The sequence below is a fragment of the Sus scrofa genome, chromosome 8 (assembly GCF_000003025.6).
Source record: "Sus scrofa isolate TJ Tabasco breed Duroc chromosome 8, Sscrofa11.1, whole genome shotgun sequence".
NCBI classification, from domain to species: Eukaryota; Metazoa; Chordata; class Mammalia; order Artiodactyla; family Suidae; genus Sus; species Sus scrofa.
Window position 1 is genome coordinate 55,082,031 of NC_010450.4, and position 20,029 is coordinate 55,102,059.

Sequence of the window (20,029 nt, forward strand, 5' to 3'; positions counted from 1 at the left end):
ATAGGTCAAAACTGCAGCTCGGGTTCAATCCCTGGCCCAGAAACTCCACATGCCATGGGCATGGGTCATTTCCTGGTTTATACATACTATCCAGATTGAAAAAAAGAGACATTTCAAAGTCACTGGATTTGTCTATTACTTGACGTTGTTGATGAGTTACAACAACAAAATGCCTGATAGGAAAATAAAGAGACAAGAACAACCCATGAAAAGGTAAAAAAGGTAAAGAACTACTGTTTTGCTGTCCTTCCATCACCTGAGGAAACAGCTGAGCCACAGCAGGTAGGAGGGGACTCACCCACCTCTGTCATGAGACACAGCAGGACATGCAGCACAGATATTGCTTTGTCCTACTGTGGTGTGCAGCCAGGTTATGAGCTCCCTAACACCAAAGCTATCCCTACACTGTTAAGAGGTCAGAGTTTAAGGTCCAAGAAAAAGACCTAATAAAATGTAGTGGTACCCTGGTCTGAGTAAAATAAGCCAGACACAAAAGCACTGATATGATTCCACTTATACAGGGCAGCCAGAAGAGTTAAACTAGACAGAAAGCAGAACAGAGGTGACTAGGAGCTGGGGAAGGGGATGGGGAGTTCTTATTTAATGGGTACAGAGTTCCTTTGGGGGATGATGAAAAAGTTCCGGAGCTGGACTGCAGTGATGGCTGCACAACAGTGTGAATGTACTTAATGCCACTGGCCTATCTGTACAACCAAAATGGTTCGAGTGACATCCGACAGCACACACAAAATCTAGCGAGGAAGGAGTCACTCACTAGACTTAGAAGCACAGTCTGAATGTGGTGAACATGCACCCCTGACACTGAGACCTCTTCTTTCCACTCACACGGCTGCGACACTGGAAAGTTCTGAGGATTAATCTTCCATCAAGACCCTTGACCAGACATAGTGAGAATGTCCCTCCTACCCTAGATGTAAATGGTTCTGAGACCTTCATAGCTGTCGTCATCGTCATCGTCGTCCTTTACTGATGATCTGCCATGAGCCAGCGCTTACCCCCTCTATTCAAGGTGTTTCTTCAGAATATAATGAAGACCCTCGTGTCCCAGCCCCGGCCAAACCCTGCCCCACCCACACGGGACCGGCTGCCTTTCCCGGCAGTCCCTCTCTCTCTCTCTCACACACACACACACACACACACACACTATCTTATACACACACAGAGCTTTTTCTGTTCTGCATCCAGTTCCCTCCTCACTACATCTGGCCAACTCTGGACCATCCTGCAGCTTCAGCCTCAGGAATTCCGATTCCTCTGCTAACTCCCCTGGATCACAGCCTAAACTAGTGCTTCTCAAACCTGGCTCCACATTAGACTCACCTGGGGGCTTCACAATTACTGGTCCCCAAGCTACATCCCTGGAAATTCTGTTTTAACTGGTCAGTGGTGTGTCCAGGTTATTGGTAATTTTTTTTAACTCTCCAGGGATCCTAATTAACAGTCAAGGCAGGGAACCACTGGCCTAAACTGAGTTATTTTCCCTGAGCACCTGAGGCCCCCACACTTTGCACTATCTTAGCCTGCATCCTGCTTCATTGTCATTGCTTGTTAGCTAGGCCCTTCCCTCTGAACACAAGCTCCTTGAGGTCAGGTTCACCACTGCATTCATAAGCCTGGAACAGTACCTGATACACAGACAGGCTCAATCACTGCCTTGAGTTGCTTTCCTGAATGCGCTGTGTACCCACTCTGCATGACAGGCCTTATCATCCTCAATTTAAAAATTAGCCCTCTGTGGCTCAGAGAGGCCAAGTCACTTTCCCAAAGTCACACAGCAAGTGAGTAGCAAAGCCAGTTTTCAGACTGCAAAACTCTGTTCACTACACTCTGGTGCTTTCCGACTTCTTGATTAAATTGTTTATATTAAATGAGTTATTCCAACAGAATTAGAAATAAAGGCAAGACTGGAAATTGTAAGTGTGCTGTGAATAACTGGGCAAAATACATCTGAAAACCATTCAATTTACTAAAGTAGTTGGGGACAAGCTGTTGCAAACTCTGAACCTCAGCCTAACACTCAGCAGCACATCAAGAGGCTTCACTGCCATTCCAGAAACACTCATTTCTCAGTGATTAGAACTCTCTTTTCTAGGACTCCAGATCCAATAAAACCTGAAATGGTTTTGATGCATCAAGTTTCTGAGCAAACAACAAACAAACAAAACAAAACTAGTAAAAGAAAATTGTGAGATTAAACACCCAGGGCCTCTTTCTTAGGCGACCCACAGCAGGTAATGCTGATTTTAGGCATGTCCTGTAATACATGTGCTCAACACACAAAGTAAGGACTTCCCAGGCTTCTCATGGCTCCTCAGTGTCTGGCACAGTAGCCATTTCCCCCCCGCCACGCCCACAGGCAACCACCACTGAGACCAGCCCACTGCCTGGCGAGAATGGAGTGCCTGTGGTGATGCTAGATGTACCACTGAAACGCTTTCCCCAAAAAACAAGGCAGTCATTGACTCCTGGGATGTGTCTGTGTCTTGAGATGAGCTCCCAGTGTTCAGGAGGAGTTGGCTGCCCAGCACCAAGGCACCAACCGCCTCCTGCCCAGTACCCAGCACCACCGTTAGTTATGCAAGAGCAGAAGTGTATTCAGTAGTAAGTAAACACGCCTACCCAAGATTGACCAGATGGAAAGCACAGACTGTAAGATGGTGCGTCAGGCGACGAAGTCAGGTTTGTTCAAATGTTCCACCTTGTTATGGGATAGACCGCTATACAGTAAGTCTTGGCATAAATGAATAAAGAAACCTTTTTAATTATCCTGGAAATTAGGAAGTTTTTCAACTGTCTCTCCAAGCTTGTCAGAGCAATTTTCTGGAACTTTGTGGGAGACCTGTATCTTTCATTGCCTCACTCCCTGGAAATAAGGATGGACACAGCACAGTGGTTAGGAGTGGAAGTTTCCAAGTCAGGGACTCTGGGTGTGAGGCTAATAAGTCCTACAGCTTATTAGTCTTGGGCCCCAGAATGGCTTTTTAAAGACCTTTTCGCTTTTTTCCTTAATCTGTGAAAGGAAATAAGAACAGCAGCCAACAGAGTTATTGTGAAAATGAAATGAATTAAATATTACTACAAGTAATACACTTAGCACAAATCTGTTTGTTTTTTTGTTTATTTGGTTGGGTTTTTTTTTTTTTTTTTTTTTTTTTGTCTTTTTAGGGATGCACCAGCAGCATATGGTGGTTCCCAGGCTAGGGGTCTAATCGGAGCTGTAGCCACCAGCCTACACCACAGCCACAGCAACTCAGGATCTGAGCCACATCTGCAACCTACACCCACAACCTCATGTTTCCTCGTTGGATTTGTTTCTGCTGCGCCACAATGGGAACGCCAACAAAGGTGATTTTTTAAAGCTGTGCAGTACTGGCAGTGTTTGATACTGCGGGTGGCAGCCGTGTCAGCTCCTCTGTTCTTCCACTCGTGCTTGGCTGCACCGACAGCCTCTTCCTTGGCAAAGGAAGCTTCCTTTGCTCCCTGGGGTCCCACAGGGGTTCATGGCCATAGCCAGTTCCCTGACACTCCCTGACCTAATATTCTAAGACATCAGAATAGTTGGCCAGAGCCATATCCAGAAAGCAGCTCTGAAGCCCGAGGATGGTGAGTGAGGTCTCTCCAGCCTCAAGAGGCTGTGACAGCCTGGAGCAGGAAATGGGACTTTTCAAGTTGATTATTTAGTTTATTGATACCTAACCCCAACCCCACATATTAGTGGGATGCTTCTAAAACACACACACTAGATGGGGGAAATAAAGAGCTGAGGGACTCAGAGAGGTGAGAATACAGACAGGGAAAGGCAAAGCCAGCCACAGGGTTTCACCTGATTGTGTCCTGGGCAAGTTTGGGCGAGCCAGGGGCTGATTCAGCTTCAAATGTCTGCTGCTGAAACGAAGAAGGCAAATACAACCAGCTGCAAAAATTCATGTACACTGACATATATCTGCTACGCCAGCTATTGTTTGAAACATTTCCTATGTATTCATTCATTCAACGGTCACAACCCTCTATGAATTAGGAGTTTGTTGCCACTGTTTACACAGATAAGAAACTGAGGCTCTGAAAGATTAACTAAGTGGCCCCCACTCTCACAGAGGCAGCACTGAAATTTGAACTCTAACTGCCTGGGTTCATACCCAGGCTCTTAAGACTAAGCAATGCTGTTTTGATAGATAACATAAAACAAGTAAGAGCAAACCAGCAGTTTAGGTGAAGCATTTCCCAATGCTGAGATCTGAACCCTCAAAAAGACTAAACAGTTTAAAAAAGTACAGAAGTTTCCAGATCAGGGGACTTCCCAGATCAGTTAATTTTTTTAAAAAAAAAAGGCAACAGAAGAATATGATGCACATCTGGCAACCTTGGTTTGTGTGTATGCCCAGGAAGAACATTAAAATGACAACTACCAAGAACAATCAATGTTACTTAACAAAATAAATGAAGAAAAAAGAAAGGAAGGAAGGAGGGAGGGAGGAAAATCTAAATAAAACATCAAGGACCTTGGTTCTAAATTTTGAATAAATTCAGCTTTTTGGAAAATGTACCCCAGCCATATCTATCTCATTTGCTCTCTAACAAGTGAAGAAGGGCAGAGAGCATCCGTGATGAACAAAACAGCATCTGAGAACCACTGACACCTTCCCTGGGCATCTCTCTGTGATCCCAGAACACCAAGAACCCAAAAGCAGAACTGGGATTTCATCCTTCAGGCTGGACTCCAGGAAGTTGTCAACATTAAGTCCTTATAGATAAGAAAATGTGGGAATTCCCATTGTGGTGCAGCAGAAGTGAATCCAACTAGGAACCATGAGGTTGCAGGTTCAATCCCTAGCCTCGTTCAGTGGGCTGAGGATCCAGTGTTGCTGTGAACTTTGGTGTAGGTCGCAGACACGACTCAGATCCCGAGTTGCTGTGGCTGTGGTGAAGTCCAGTAGCTGCATCTCCAATTTGACCTCTAGCCTGGGAAACTCCATATGCTGTGGGTGTGGGCCTAAAACGCAAAAAAAAAAAAAAAAAAAAAAAAAAAAAGGAAAAAGAAAAAGAAAATGTGACCAGAACAAAAAATATAAGACACCTTAAGGAGTGGCCAGAACAGGAGCCTTAAATTTGTGCTTTTCACACAAGATGTGCATAGCACCTCCAAAGAGAGCACAGCACTGGATTTTTGAGATATGCCACTAAGCCACAGTGACACTTACTGTGAAGGCTATAAGTTTAGTCTTGAATGAAACTTATGACTATTACTTTAAAGAGAACATAATACACTTAAAGAAAATATAAGATTAACACAGGAACATTATTAGATTTTCCTGATGAGAACACATTGGCAGCATTTTTCTATTTTGCTTGGTAAAGAAGCTGAGTTGCCTAGAAATTAATGCTGAAACCCACTGGATGCTCTCAGAGGCCGAAGCGAGCAGCCCCACTTGTGCAGGTCTTTACAATACCTTAGGGTTCCTGTATTTCCATTAGAATGCAATTATCCTGCTTGGGAAAAAATAAAGGTCACTGGGTTAATGGAGCTCACCTTCCCTTTTTAGTCCATAAATAATAAATCAAACGTAATATTGAAAAAGAAAACCACATCCTCCATATCATTGTATTTCTGATGCTTTTTTTCATAGCACATTGGAATCCATGGCACTTACTATGGCCGTAATTGTTACAGTCCAGCAAGTTCCCACAGCACAAGTTCAGCAAAGAAGCACACAACACGTGTCTATTAAATTGATATCCATCAGTACTAAAATGCTCATGTAATTTCCTATGACATTTTCAAATCAGATTATAGTACATTCCACTGTGAATTCAAGGCCTATATCACAGAATGATTTATCCTAGCAAACATACAGAAAATCTCATGCACTTTATCTGATAGGTACTGCCAATGATCTTATTTAAAAGTCCTAAACCAATACAGATTCAAGCACATTTCTTTGCTTCCAGATTGGCTTACCAGCAGGACTGTGAGCAGACAGTAGCCAGTGCTTGTGGCCAGGCTAACGTTCTAAATGTCTCTGGGCAAATCCCCTGCCTCCCCTGCCACTAGATTCTCTGATGAAAAAACGAGGACTTTCCTGCCAGCCAAATAACTGAAGAGGACTCTCTGTCCAAAAAAGCCTCATCAATACTTTCACTTCAGGCTTCCCCAGGGATCACCAGGCGACCCCCCCCAGGACCTGGCAAATCAAGATTTATAGGCAGACTAGGAACGATTGGCCTAAATAGCTTCAAAAAGCCTTTGTCTTGACTAATAAAACAGAAAACTTTAGAACAACTGCTGCTGGGTTATTGACACCCTGAAACTAAGGCGACGTCTCATGAGATTTATCTGGGAAGTATTTTTAAAATCATACTCAAATTATAGTACACCCCTGAGCCCACTATAAGAACTGCTAAATGCTTGTAAATCTCTTTCCAAAAATAATGAAAATGAAAAACTCTGCTTTCCACCTGACACGGGCTCATGTAACAAAACGCACTTCAACTGCCAACGAACAGAACCACGAACAAGTCCTGCCTCATCCAGAATTTCAGCAGCTTCACGGCACATACCTGTGAAGAAGCATTTTAACTTCTCCTGATAAACTGACGATGGACCAGCCAATCGTGTTCATGAAGCACACAGCATATGGATAAGCTCAGTTTTTAAAGTTAGCTTGAAGGGTGTACATCTGTCAACAGCACATGATTTATTATTATTGTCAACAAAACAACTACCACTTAGTGTTGTTCTGTCAGGCACTGATCCAACAGTTTTAGGTATATGATCTAACTTAATCCTTGAAAAACCCTTATGGTCTGTGATGAGTGATAGAATATACCACCCCCAAATGGGCCACTTTGGCATAAGAATCACTTAGAGCTAAAGACACTAAAAAAACAGCATATGTAAGAAAGGCATTCTTATCTTCCCTTTTCTTCCAGAAAAACAGGATGGATATTAAGACCTCCCAAGTCAAAGATGTCCTCTGTGAACCAGGAGAAAAGAAACATGTTTCCGTGGGGAGTCAAAACCAAGAGAATTCTGTACAGACTTGTTAAAACAATTCTTATCTTCCTCCAGCCTCCCCGTATGTTTTAGCTACTTTCCCACAATTGCCTCTCTGTTCAATCTGCTCTGAAAGTATTTAGGTTTGGTCAGTGGGTCTCCACACCACTATGAGGGCTCCTGTGTCATGCAAACCAGAGCACAGAAATGTGTATGCTTTTCTTCTGTTAATCTGTTCTATGTCTATTTAATTTTCAGGCTGCACTGAAAAACCATAGGAGGGCAGAGGGAAAATTCTGCCTCTCCTACATCTGTGATGCTTTGCTACCTAATTAAGGCTCCTGATCATCAGCACAGAGCACTGAGATCTAGCATTATTTAAACAGAGACACACGTTTCCTTAGTATTCACTCTCAATGTACATATTTTGGGCTTTGAAATTTATCTAGGCTTCCCAAAAAGATTTCCTTAAAACATGAATCACTTGTATACATATCATCAAGTACTTACTACTTTACTTATTATTAGAAGTTTTACATCTGTTTTACATAAAACTGAAGTAGGCCGATTGGCATTAGTTAAAAGGCAGGCTTCCTGAAGAATAAAAACAAATGCATCTCTTGTAGAGTAATTTCAGCTCTGACGTTATTCTTACAGTGAAACTCTGGGAATGTGTGAAACTGTAAGTATGCATCATTTTACGCAAATGATTTATGATAACAAATGATAAATAAAAGCTGAGCTTACAGGATTAATAAATAACAATAGGGTTGGACTTTCCAATCCTCCCCTGCATGATTCATTTGTACAAACCACAGTATAAAAACAGAAGCCAGGCTGAATGAGTTTTCAGCCTAGAATACATCATGTGCTAAACAGCAGCGTGATCTATAAACCTGCACAAGGCTGTGTCCTAGCTCCACCAAGTCTCCGTTACTAGGAAGAAGAAAGGCTGCTTTGTGCTGAAGACAGCAAATAGGGTGGAGAAGCTGAGCCAGATCCACGATGCTCTGCGAGACCAACAATGTTAGTGTCACCATATACAAACTGTAACACTTCTTTCTGATTATGAAACCAAAAAAGCTGTCGCAGTAAAGAATCCAGGTGGCTGATCCTAGAGAAGGCGAGTGACCAGCATTTGCGATTTTGCCTTGAGATGGACCGTCCACCTCCTCCTGCCTGGGGCACTGGCTTCAGACTTGGACTGGGCCTCGCACCACGGCCCTGTGATTCTCAGGCCTTTGGAAGCCAGCTGGGACTTGGGCCATGGGTCCTCAGACTGAACTACAGCGCTGGCTGCCCTGGTTCTCCAGCCTGCAGACGCAAGGTTACAGGACCTCTTGGCTTGTAAGAGTCTGAGCCAGTTCCTATAATAAATCTTCTCTTATGCAGATCTCTGTACATTCTGTTGGTTCTGCTTCTCTGGAAAACCCTAACGAGTACAGACTTGGGCTGAGGACACCAGTCTAGATGGTATTCAAGTTTCCTTTCTTTGGCTGAAAACCCAATGGCTCTGATGATCCTCACCCAGTTGGGACAGCACAGTGGAGTGAACAGATCACTCAGTTCAGGACTCTCCTCCCATTTCTGCCTCTAACTGTGCCAACGTGAGCAATTCAGCCAGCCACCCTTTGAGGTATAAAGTGAAAGGGCCTGTGGAGCGGATGTGGGGGCTCTACCCAACACCACCAGTCACTGATCCTGGGAAGACCTTGGAGGCCACAGAGGAACTGGGTTCTGAAAGAGTGCCCCCAACATGCCCCCTCACTAGAATGCCAGCCAGTCCCAGGCTGGCCCCCTTCCTGACCACTGCTCAGTCCATCAAGGAATTTTCTACCCGCCAATGATGATTCATAATTAACAATGGGAATGCCATGGAAAAGTAAGAGTTTTATTGAAAAATGTTAGAAATATATCCCTTATGTCTTCTTTGCCATATTTTCACTCACTTTGTTACCGCAAAAGATCTGGAATTTGTCTCCTAATTGTTGTCCCCAGTATCAGTGCCTTGATCCAGGGTCTGCTCAGTGGTCTCCCAACAGTCCAACCCCACGCTGTCCTTTCTCTGCTAACAGAGCCCCCATGTCATCACTCCAGGCAGCCACCTCTCTCCTTAAAGACCCTCAGTGAGCCCCACTGCCTACAGAAATAAGTCCCAACTCTAGCACTGTTTCCAACACCCTGTCAGACCTCAGTCCCCGAGACCTCTGCACTCTTGGACTCTGGGATGCAAGGGTCTCTAAATCCAATCTGCTCTCGACTTAATATAGAAATGTTTTATCACTACATACAAGTTGCTGTCTTAGCCTAAATCTTATCCCTTTTGCATAACATCTTTTGGAAGCATAAAATTCCCTTAAAAAGGAGCTCCTTGAATTAGTAACTATTTTGATATAATATCTCTATGTTTTTAGTACCACCCTGCTCCTGAGCTACATGGCCTGTAACTCATGCATTTAACTGACCGGTCATCCATGTAGCAATCATTTAGCAATCTTGTTGTGCAGCCTATATGGTGACAAACTATATATTAGGCTATACAGTGGCTCTACAACACTAAGGGAAAATATATTTCTTCTAAGTATTTCTATTCCTAAAATATTTAACACTCAAGGACAATACTGCAGCATACTAGATTAATTATTTTCATGCAGTGACAAATATAATTAAAAAAATTTTTAAGGGCTGATGATGAGAGAAACTGAGACAGTATTTACCCCTATGAAGTCACCTTCCTCAAACTCACTAAAAATTTCAGAGTTGGTATATCGCTCGTACTTGTATTACGTGACATGAACTTTAAGTGTCCAACAAGAATCAAATAGGGAGTTCCCTTTGTGGCGCAGTGGTTAACGAATCCGACTAGGAACCATCAGGTTGCGGGTTCGATCCCTGCCCTTGCTCAGTGGGTTAACGATCCGGCGTTGCCGTGAGCTGTGGTGCAGGTCGCAGATGCGGCTCGGATCCCGCGTTGCTGTGGCTCTGGCGTAGGCTGGTGGCTACAGCTCCGATTGGACCCCTAGCCTAGGAACCTCCATATGCCGCGGGTGCGGTCCTAGAAAAGGCAAAAAGACAAAATAAATAAATAAATAAATAAATAATTGAAAAAAAAAAAAAAAAGAATCAAATAGCATTCCAAGGGATTACCTCCTTGTTTTAGAATCAAACTTTCAGCTTCAAATCTGGGTAGAAAGAATATGAAAAACATCTCTTTTGCAAGATAGCAGGTTTGAAGTCACTATTAGCTAACAATGTCCTGTCATCTTCATCTGTAAAGAATTTTACTTTTTATTACAAAGCAATCGTCATCCTCTTCCAATAAAGAGCTCTAAGCCAGGGCCCCAGGCTAACTTGTCCTCAGCTGTAGCATCAGAGCCTCAAATGGCGCTTGGCTCAGGAGGCAGACATGCAGTGAGTATACAATGAGTGGATTCAGAAATAGGCAAAAATAGGTGTCACACAACCACAGCACAGGTCTCCCTACAAACTAATAGCAAGGCAAAGTCACAAAATACAGACATTTTTTAAAACTCTACTGCTGAATTTATAAAGCGCAGACTTTTAGCTTTGCTAGGAGACATAAATTTGGTATTAATTTGCATTCCTTTTATTAAGACTTTTAAAAAGTACTATATTCAGAATCGGTTTTGTAAATATGCTGCTAAATAAGCACATATATACATATGCTATAAATAAGCACAGGGAGGCCTACTCAATGTTCTGTAATAACCTATTTGGGAAAAAAGAATGGCTATATGTATGCAGATAACTGATTCACTTTGCTGTATACCCGAAACTAACACAGCATTGTAAATCAGCCACATTCCAATAAATTTTTTTTAAAACTATGCAAAAGGAAGATATTTTGTAAAGAAAGTATTGGGATTTTGCCCTACTTCGATAAGCTTGCTGTTGTGAAGGAGAGTTCAAAGCAGGAGAACTCCCAACAAAAAAACCATGCAAGCTGATAAGTAAGCCTGTCACAGTTCCATAGGTGCTGACAGAAGACATGGACTCGAGTCAAAAACAAAGGACTTTACTAGCCGCAGCAGGAGCAACAAGAGTATCAGTACTGTGGCACCATCCCCAAGTCACTCAAGGCAATATAGGGGGTGGGGGGGCAGTGGAGGCTGCAGACACAGTGAGGTGAGACCCAGGGGAGGAGCCTGTGCATAGGGAGCCCTCTGCTTTTATGACAAGCAGTAAGCAAGCTGGTTCATCTGGAAGGCGACCAGGTGCCATGAAGAACTGCTGTGCTCTACCTTCTCAGGACTGTCAGCTGCATAAACAATCTGAGAAATGACCCTGGCAAATGAATAAAGTCTTGGGATTTGGGTTCATTCAGCAAGATGCAGAAGAACACAAGAGGCCCAAAGCAAACTGTACCTCAACATAGAGCGTAATAGCACAAACGAATAGAATTTTAAAATAAAGTTAAAGGGTTACTTAAAGAATTATGATTCTAGTTCCAAAGGAAAAAAAATGCAAAGAGAAATTTTACAATGCTATTTTCACTACCTCTGAGACAAGGATCATAAGATCACAAGAGAAAGAATCCAGACTTTAGATGGTTTATCTTAATAAGCAGCAATTTCTAAAAATCACTCCAAGGAGTTCCCTTGTGGTGCAGTGGGTTAAGGATCCAGCTTTGTCCCTGCAGCAGCTCCAATTACAGCTGTGGCAAGGATTCAGTACCTGGACCGGGGAACTTCTGTGTGCCACAACTGCAACTCCCCCCCAAGAAAACACCTCGAACTCTGTAGACTTGTCAAAAAAAAAACAAAAGTTCCTCTGAAGGAACTGCTATTTCACAGAAATGTCCTCAAGATAATGATTGGTTTCTAAGACTTAAGAATAGGAGAATATTCAAAATCTATGCGATGCTGTGAAAGCAGTGCTCAGAGGGAAATTTATAGCAATACAGGCCTTTCTCAAAAAAGAAGAAAGATCCCAAATTGACAACTTAACCCTCCACCTAAATGAATTAGAAAAAGAAGAACAAAAAAGACCTAAAGTCAGCAGAAGGAAGGAAATTAAAAGATCAAAGAAGAAATCAATAAAATAGAGATTCAAAAAACAATAGAGAAAATTAATAAAACTAAGAGCTAGTTCTTTGAAAAGGTAAGCAAAATTGACAACCCCCTGGCCAGGCTCACTAAAAAGAGGAGAGAAAGAACTCAAATAAACACAATTATAAATGAAAAAGGAGAAATCACAATGGATACTGAAGAAATACAAAAAACCGTAAGAGAATACTATGAACAACTATACACCAACAAATTTGACAATCTGGAAGAAATGGACAATTTTCTAGAATCTTACAGCCTGCCAAAACTGAATCAAGAAGAAACAGACATAGCAACAACAACAACAACAACAACAAAAAGACAAAAAAAAAAAAAAAAAAAAAAAAAAAGAAGAAGAAGAAGAAACAGACCAACTGAACAGACCAATCACTAGAAATGAAATGAAGAGGTCATAAAAACACTCCCTACACATAAAAGTCCAGGACCAGATGGCTTCACAAGCAAATTCTATCAAACATATAAAGAGGAACTGGTGCCCATCCTCCTTAAACTCTTTCAAAAGGTTGAAGAAGAAGGAATACTCCCAAAGACATTCTATGATGCCACCATCACCCTCATTCCAAAACCAGACAGAGATACCACCAAAAAAGAAAACTATTGGCCAATATCATTGATGAATATAGATGCAAAAATTCTCAACAAAATCTTAGCCAACCGAATCCAACAACATACCAAAAAAATTATACACCATGACCAGGTAGGGTTCATCCCAGGTTCACAAGGATGGTTCAACATACGCAAATCAATCGTCATACACCACATTAACAAAAGAAAAGTCAAAAATCATATGAACATCTCAATAGATGCAGAAAAAGCATTTGACAAAGTCCAACATCCATTCATGATCAAGACCCTCGCCAAAGTGGGTATAGAGGGAACATTCCCGAACATAATCAAAGCCATTTATGATAAACCCACAGCAAATATAATACTCAACGGGGAAAAACTGAAAGCCTTCTCACTCAAATCTGGAACAAGACAGGGATGCCCACTCTCACCACTGCTCTTCAACATAGTGTTGGAAGTCCTAGCCACAGCAATTAGGCAAACAAAAGAAATAAAAGGCATCCATATAGGAAGAGAAGAGATAAAACTGCCACTGTATGCAGATGACATGATACTATACATAGAAAACCCTAAGGGCTCAACCCAAAATCTACTTGAACCGATTAATAAATTCAGCAAAGTAGCAGGATATAAGATTAACATTCAGAAGTCAGTCGCATTTCTGTACACCAGCAATGATATATTAGAAAAGGAATACAAAAATACAATACCTTTTAAAATTGCACCTCACAAAATCAAATACCTCGGAATACACCTGACCAAAGAGGTGAAGGACTTATATGCTGAGAACTATAAAACTTTAATCAAAGAAATCAAAGAAGATGTAAAGCAATGGAAAGATATTCCATGTTCATGGATTGGGAAAATCAATATTGTAAAAATAGCTGTACTACCCAAAGCAATCTACAGATTCAATGCAATCCTTATCAAATTATCCATGAAATTTTTCACAGAAATAAAACAAACAATCCAAAAATTTATATGGAACCACAAAAGACCCAGAATCACCAAAGCAATCCTGAGAAACAAAAACCAAGCAGGAGGCATAACTCTCCCAGACTTCAAAAAATATTACAAAGCCACAGTCATCAAAACAGTGTGGTAGTGGTATCAAAACAGACAGACCAATGGAACAGAATAGAGAACCCAGAAATAAACCCTGACACCTATGGTCAATTAATCTTTGACAAGGGAGGCAAGAACATCAAATGGGAAAAGGAAAGTCTATTCAGCAAGCATTGCTGGGAAACCTGGACAGCTGCATGCAAAGCAATGAAATTAGAACACACACTCACATCATGCACAAAAATAAACTCAAAATGGCTGAAAGCCTTAAATATAAGAAGGACACCATCAAACTCCTAGAAGAAAACATAGGCAAAACACTCTCTGACATCAACATTATGAATATTTTCTCAGGTCAGTCTCCCAAAGCAACAGAAATAAGAGAAAAAAAAAAAACCCATGGGACCTAATCAAACTGAAAAGCTTTTGCACAGCAAAGGAAACCAAAAAGAAAACAAAAAGACAACTTACAGAATGGGAGAAAATAGTTTCAAATGATGCAACTGACAAGGGCTTAATCTCTAGAATATATAAGCAACTTATACAATTCAACAGCAAAAAGCCAATCAATCAATGGAAAAATGGGCAAAAGACCTGAATAGACTGTTCTCCAAGGAAGATATACAGATGGCAAACACATAAGAAAATGCTCAACATCGCTGATTATAAGAGAAATGCAAATCAAAACAACCATAAGATACCACCTCACACCAGTCAGAATGGCCATCATTAATAAGTCCACAGATAGCAAGTGCTGGAGGGGTTGTGGAGAAAAGGGAACCCTCCTGCACTGTTGTTGGGAATGTAAACTGGTACAGCCACTAGGGAGAACAGTTTGGAGATACCTTAGAAATCTATACATAGAACTTCCATATGACCCTGCAATCCCACTCTTGGGCATATATCCGGACAAAGCTCTACTTAAAAGAGACACATGCACCCGCATATTCATTGCAGCACTATTCACAATAGCCAGGACATGGAAACAACCCAAATGTCCATCAACAAATGATTGGATTCGGAAGAGGTGGTATATATACACAATGGAATACTACTCAGCCATAAAAAAGAATGACATAATGCCATTTGCAACAACATGGATGGAACTAGAGATACTCAGTGAAATAAGTCAGAAAGACAAAGACAAATACCATGTGATATCACTTATAACTGGAATCTAATATCCAGCACAAATGAACATCTCCACAGAAAAGAAAATCATGGACTTGGAGAATAGACTTGTGGCTGCCTGAGGGGAGAGGGAGGGAGTGGGAGGGATTTGGGAGCTTGGGGTTATGAGACACAACTTAGAATAGATTTAAAGGAGATCCTGCTGAGTAGCATTGAGAACTATGTCTAGATACTCATGTTGCAACAGAACAAAGGGTGAGGGAAAAAAATGTAATGTATACATGTAAGGATAACTTGATCCCCTTGCTGTACAGTGGGAAAATAAAATAAATTTAAAAAAAGAATAGGAGAATATTCAAGATTCACCATGGAATCATGAAAGTGAGGCCAAAAAAAAGTATGTGACAGAAAAACTGCATGGAATTGAGAACTAATACATTTATGACAAGCACTACAATGGAAGAAGTCTGCTATTCAAGACTCAATTGGACTTAAAGCATCACAGAAAGAGCAGAGGCATCTGCGTTCTGTTTCCTCTCCTGCTTTGCGGAGGCGCGCGGGGAGGAGGGGGGGGACAGCCACCCTCGGCCAAGTTGGAAGCGGGTCACCCGGCTGCCAGATGCCCATCACACTAATTGGATCACCAGTCTCCTCTACATCTCTGCACAAGGATTCCAGGGCTACCCATTTCTTCTGCAGCATTAAAATTTAAGACCACCACACATACAATAAACCATAAAATATTCACATGGGCCTGTACTCAACTTCTGTCTTACACTGTAACTCCAGAATGATCCTTCAACAGCCTACATGACCACTGTAAAGGAAACCAGTACTGGAGTTCCCTTTGTGGCTCAGTGCACACAAATCTGACTAGTATCCATGAGGATGTGTGTTCCATCCCTGGCCTCTCTCAGTGGGTCAGGGATCCGGCATTGCCATGAGCTGTGGTGTAGTTTGCAGAACCAGCTCCGATTCCACGTTGCTATGGCTATGGTGTAGGCAGCTATAGCTCCAATTCAACCCCTAGCCTGGGAACCTCCATGTGCTGCAGGTGTGGCCCTAAAAAGCAAGGAAAAAAAAAAAAAAGGAACGCCAATACTAAATAGGTTTCTTGTTAAACATTTAATTTTATACTTCTGGACCACTTGCCACACTGGCGAATATTTACAGTTTGATTCAAATTGTCATCTTCCTCAAGAATTTTTTCTTGTTAATTATACAGCTCAATCATTCCAATCCGACAAATACAGAAGTCAGAGAATTTCTGCTCTAAGGATAGCAAGATTTAGTACTTTCACATTCAAAACCAAAAATGGCCTCATTAACATACATATGGTTATGTATGTATATTGAACTCTGAGAGAGCCTATGAATATTAGCATTTATAGATAATTGATTTATTTTTGGTTTTATTCTCCATTTAAAAGGTAAATTTGAGTAAATAATAGTATCAATATCCACTAATAAATGTAAAACTCTATTAAGATTTCCAAATATCCATGATGTTTAAATGAGACTTCATGTTAATATTACATTATTTGGGGGAATTCCCATGGTAGCACAGGGGGTTGAGGTTCCAGCATTGTCTCTGAGGCAGCTCAGATTTGATCCCTGGTCCAGGAACTTCCATATGTTATGGGTGCGGATACATATATTTTAAGTTACATTATTTTACTTTTTCTAAGAAAGACTCACATACACAATGGATCTTGTATTACACAGGGTTCTGGGTTACGGATAAAATAATCCACTCTGAAAGGTTTAAAGAAGGAAAGGATTTTCTACAGGTATTAGAAAGCTTATAGAATCTCTGGAAAGGTAAGTGAAATCATTTCTAAGCTAAACTCACAGGAATCACTTTGGGGAAAATGGGCAGAACCACTTGGTCTCCACCATAGTCAGGAGACCAGGGCCACTGCAGTGAACAAAGAAGCATGTGGCTTTTGCCAGTTTCTGCATCAGCAAAGCGGATGTCCCCATCCTACTCCTCCTCCAGGTATGTAATTGCAAACCAAATGTCAAGGAGATCTAAACCATATGTTGATCCCCTAAAAGAAAGTGGCGAGAGGCTGGAAAAGGTAGATTCTTATGTTATTGTTTTGTTTTGGTTAATATTCTGCATTAAGATGGTGGGGTTTACATTATAGGGAAATATAAAAATGTAGAGGTTTTTTTCCAAAAGATTTTGGGCAACCCCAGATAGCAAATGTCAACTTCAACCTCTATCAGACCTACTACAGTTTGCATGTTTTTCCTCTTTCTAGACAAATAAGTAGACTGTTATAGTGTTCCAGTCATTCTTTACTCTTTTGGCATTTTGCTTATAAGTTTTCAATTCTAGTTTCCTTCAGGTTAGTTTGAAAATTCATCATTATATTAGAGTTCAAAGCACAAACCCCAAATTATTATGTATTTCTTTAGGTCAGTATTCAATTTGCCACATGTCTTTTGCCTTTGAAGTTTTGTTAAACTCTATTCACCACTTGCCACTGCCTTTCTTAGCAGGTTGCCAAGACCCAAATGGAATATTCCTGTGTCACTTACTCCTGATAGATTGCAGTCTGGCAAAGGTGGAGCCATACATCAGGTGACAAACTGTGGAATGACCCATCCTTCTTTAGACATAGTTGAAGCTTGAAGAAAGAAAGAAAGAAAGAAAGAAAGAAAGAAAGAAAGAAAGAAAGGAAGGAAGGAAGGAAGGAAGGAAGGAAGGAAGGAAGGAAGGAAGGAAGAACGAAGGAAGGAAGGAAGAACGAAGGAAGGAAGGAAAGGAAGGAAGGAAGGAAGGAGAAATAAAGAAATAAAAGCCTAGGAGTTCCCGTCGTGGCGCAGTGGTTAACGAATCCAACTAGGAACCATGAGGTTGCAGGTTCGGTCCCTGCCCTTGCTCAGTGGGTTAAGGATCCGGTGTTGCCATGAGCTGTGGTGTAGGTCACAGAAGCAGCTCAGATCCCGCGTTGCTGTGGCTCTGGTGTAGGCTGGTGGCTATGGCTCTGATTAGACCCCTAGCCTGGGAACCTCCATATGCCACGGAAGCAGCCCAAGAAATGGCAAAAAGACAAAAAGACAAAAAAAAAAAAAAAAAAAAAAAAGAAAAAGAAAAGAAAAAGAAAAAGAAATAAAAGCCTAGAAAAGGCCTAAAGGAAAAAGATTATGAAGCTCTAGAGTTAGCTCAGATTCCTTCCATGTTTCTGATAACCAAAACAAGAGTAGATTTTATGTGATCTCCAAAATCTAGTCCTGCTTTATGTGGTAGATGTTGGTAGTTAAAATCTTCTATAGCAGGAAGTTCCCGTTGTGGCTCAGAGGGTTAAGAACCCAACATAGGATGCACTTTGATCCATGAGGACATGGGTTCAATCCCTGGCCTCGCTCAGTGGGTTAAGGATCTAGCATTGCTGTGAGCTGTGGTGTAGGTCATGGACCTGGCTCAGATCCCATGGTTGCTGTGGCTGTGGTGTAGGCTGGCAGCTGCAGCTCCAATTCTACCCCTAGCCTGGGAACCTCCATATGCCACAGGTGTGGCCTTAAAAAAAAAAAAAAAAATCCATATCTGGCTTCATGAGAATCTGTATGATCCCAATAGAGCAAAACTCGTCCTATGGAAGGAAGGAGACATTGATACAATGGGCATGGTCTTCCCAAGATTTGTGAAGCCTGTAGTTAGGCCCTCCTCTGTGAATTTGATAAGGAATCCTTCTGAACCTAGCTTGCCCAGCCAAACAGTTAGGATAAACCAAGGACCAGATATTGAAAATCTGATGGTTTCCAGGAGCCCTTTACTGGAAGACACTTGAGGTGGAAAGTTCAAGCATGCTTTTTTTTCTCTTCCAAAGTATTAGGTTTTAATATGCATTAATATTGCATCTGCCTGCTATCATTGAGAAGGAGCTGTGAAGTGGCTACTAAATCTTTAAAATGTCTGCATTTTTAAAAGGTCTAAAAACAAAGATATGTTTAAAACCCGTACCTCATACCACATACAAAGATGAATTAAAAAAAAAATGGATCAATGATGTAAATATAAGACCTGAAAATATTGTACCAAACCTTCACAGCTTTGGATTTGGTAATAGATTCTTAGATACAACACACAAATGGCAGTAGAAAAAAGGAAATTGGCCTTTATCAAAACTTTTTGCATCAAAGGACATTATCAAAGGAAGTGAAAAGACAACCTACGGAATGGGAGAAAATATTTGTAAATCACATATTTGACAGGGGTTTAATATTCAAAATATATAAAGAACCCCCAACTCTATAACAAAAAACAAACCAGCAATGGACTTGAATAGACATTTCTCCAAACAAGATGTACAAATGGCCATGAAATGGTACATGAAAAGATACTTAACATCCTTAGTCACTGGGGAAATGCAAATCAGACACAGAATGCAATACCACTTCATACCTACAAGCATGGCAATAATACCAGCAGCAGCAGTAGTAGAAAATAAGTATTGATGAGGGTGTGAAGAAATTGGAATCCTTGCTGGCAGCAATGTAAATGCTGTAGCTGCTGCAGAAAACAGCATAGCAATTACTCAAAAAGCTACAGAATTATCATAGGACCAGCAATCCCACTCTTACATAATCCCTTCCTTGACAACCACTCATTTCCTTTCCCTATAGTTTTGCCTTCTGTGATATCATATAGATAGAATCAGATGTTATTTTTGTGTCTGGCTTTAGCAAAATGCATCTAAGATCATCCCTGTCTTATGTGAATCAACAGCTTGTTTCTTTTTACTCTTCAGTTTATTTCATTGGACAGATCTATCAGTTTGCTTATCCATTCACCTCTTGAAGGATACTTGTAAAATAATCCTGAATTTTCCCTTTTCATTATAAAATAATTGAAATTCCTTTTAATTCCTAAATGAATATAGCTTTGTGTTAATATTTTAATTTTTAAATATTTGATGTTTATGACTATAGACTAAATTTGCTATTTATAAGAACACTTGATTAACTAAAAGACCTCATTTTCTGACCTGCTGGTAACAGTTCTCTATAATGGCCACTTGATTAAAAACTTTTTAATGTGTTTAAAACCTTAAGTATCAACTTCTACATGTTACAACCCTATCTTTGAAGTTTTTAATGTGAATTTAACCATTTTAAGTAAACAAACAGTTTGGTGATATTAATTACATCCACACTG

General features: G+C 41.0%; 1 long non-coding RNA gene across 6 annotated transcripts in view; it reads right to left on the reverse strand.

Moving 5' to 3' along the window:
• The window catches only part of LOC102165777, a 55,963-nt gene that overhangs the window by 24,378 nt on the left and 11,556 nt on the right, over positions 1-20,029 (reverse strand). The window lies entirely within an intron of this gene.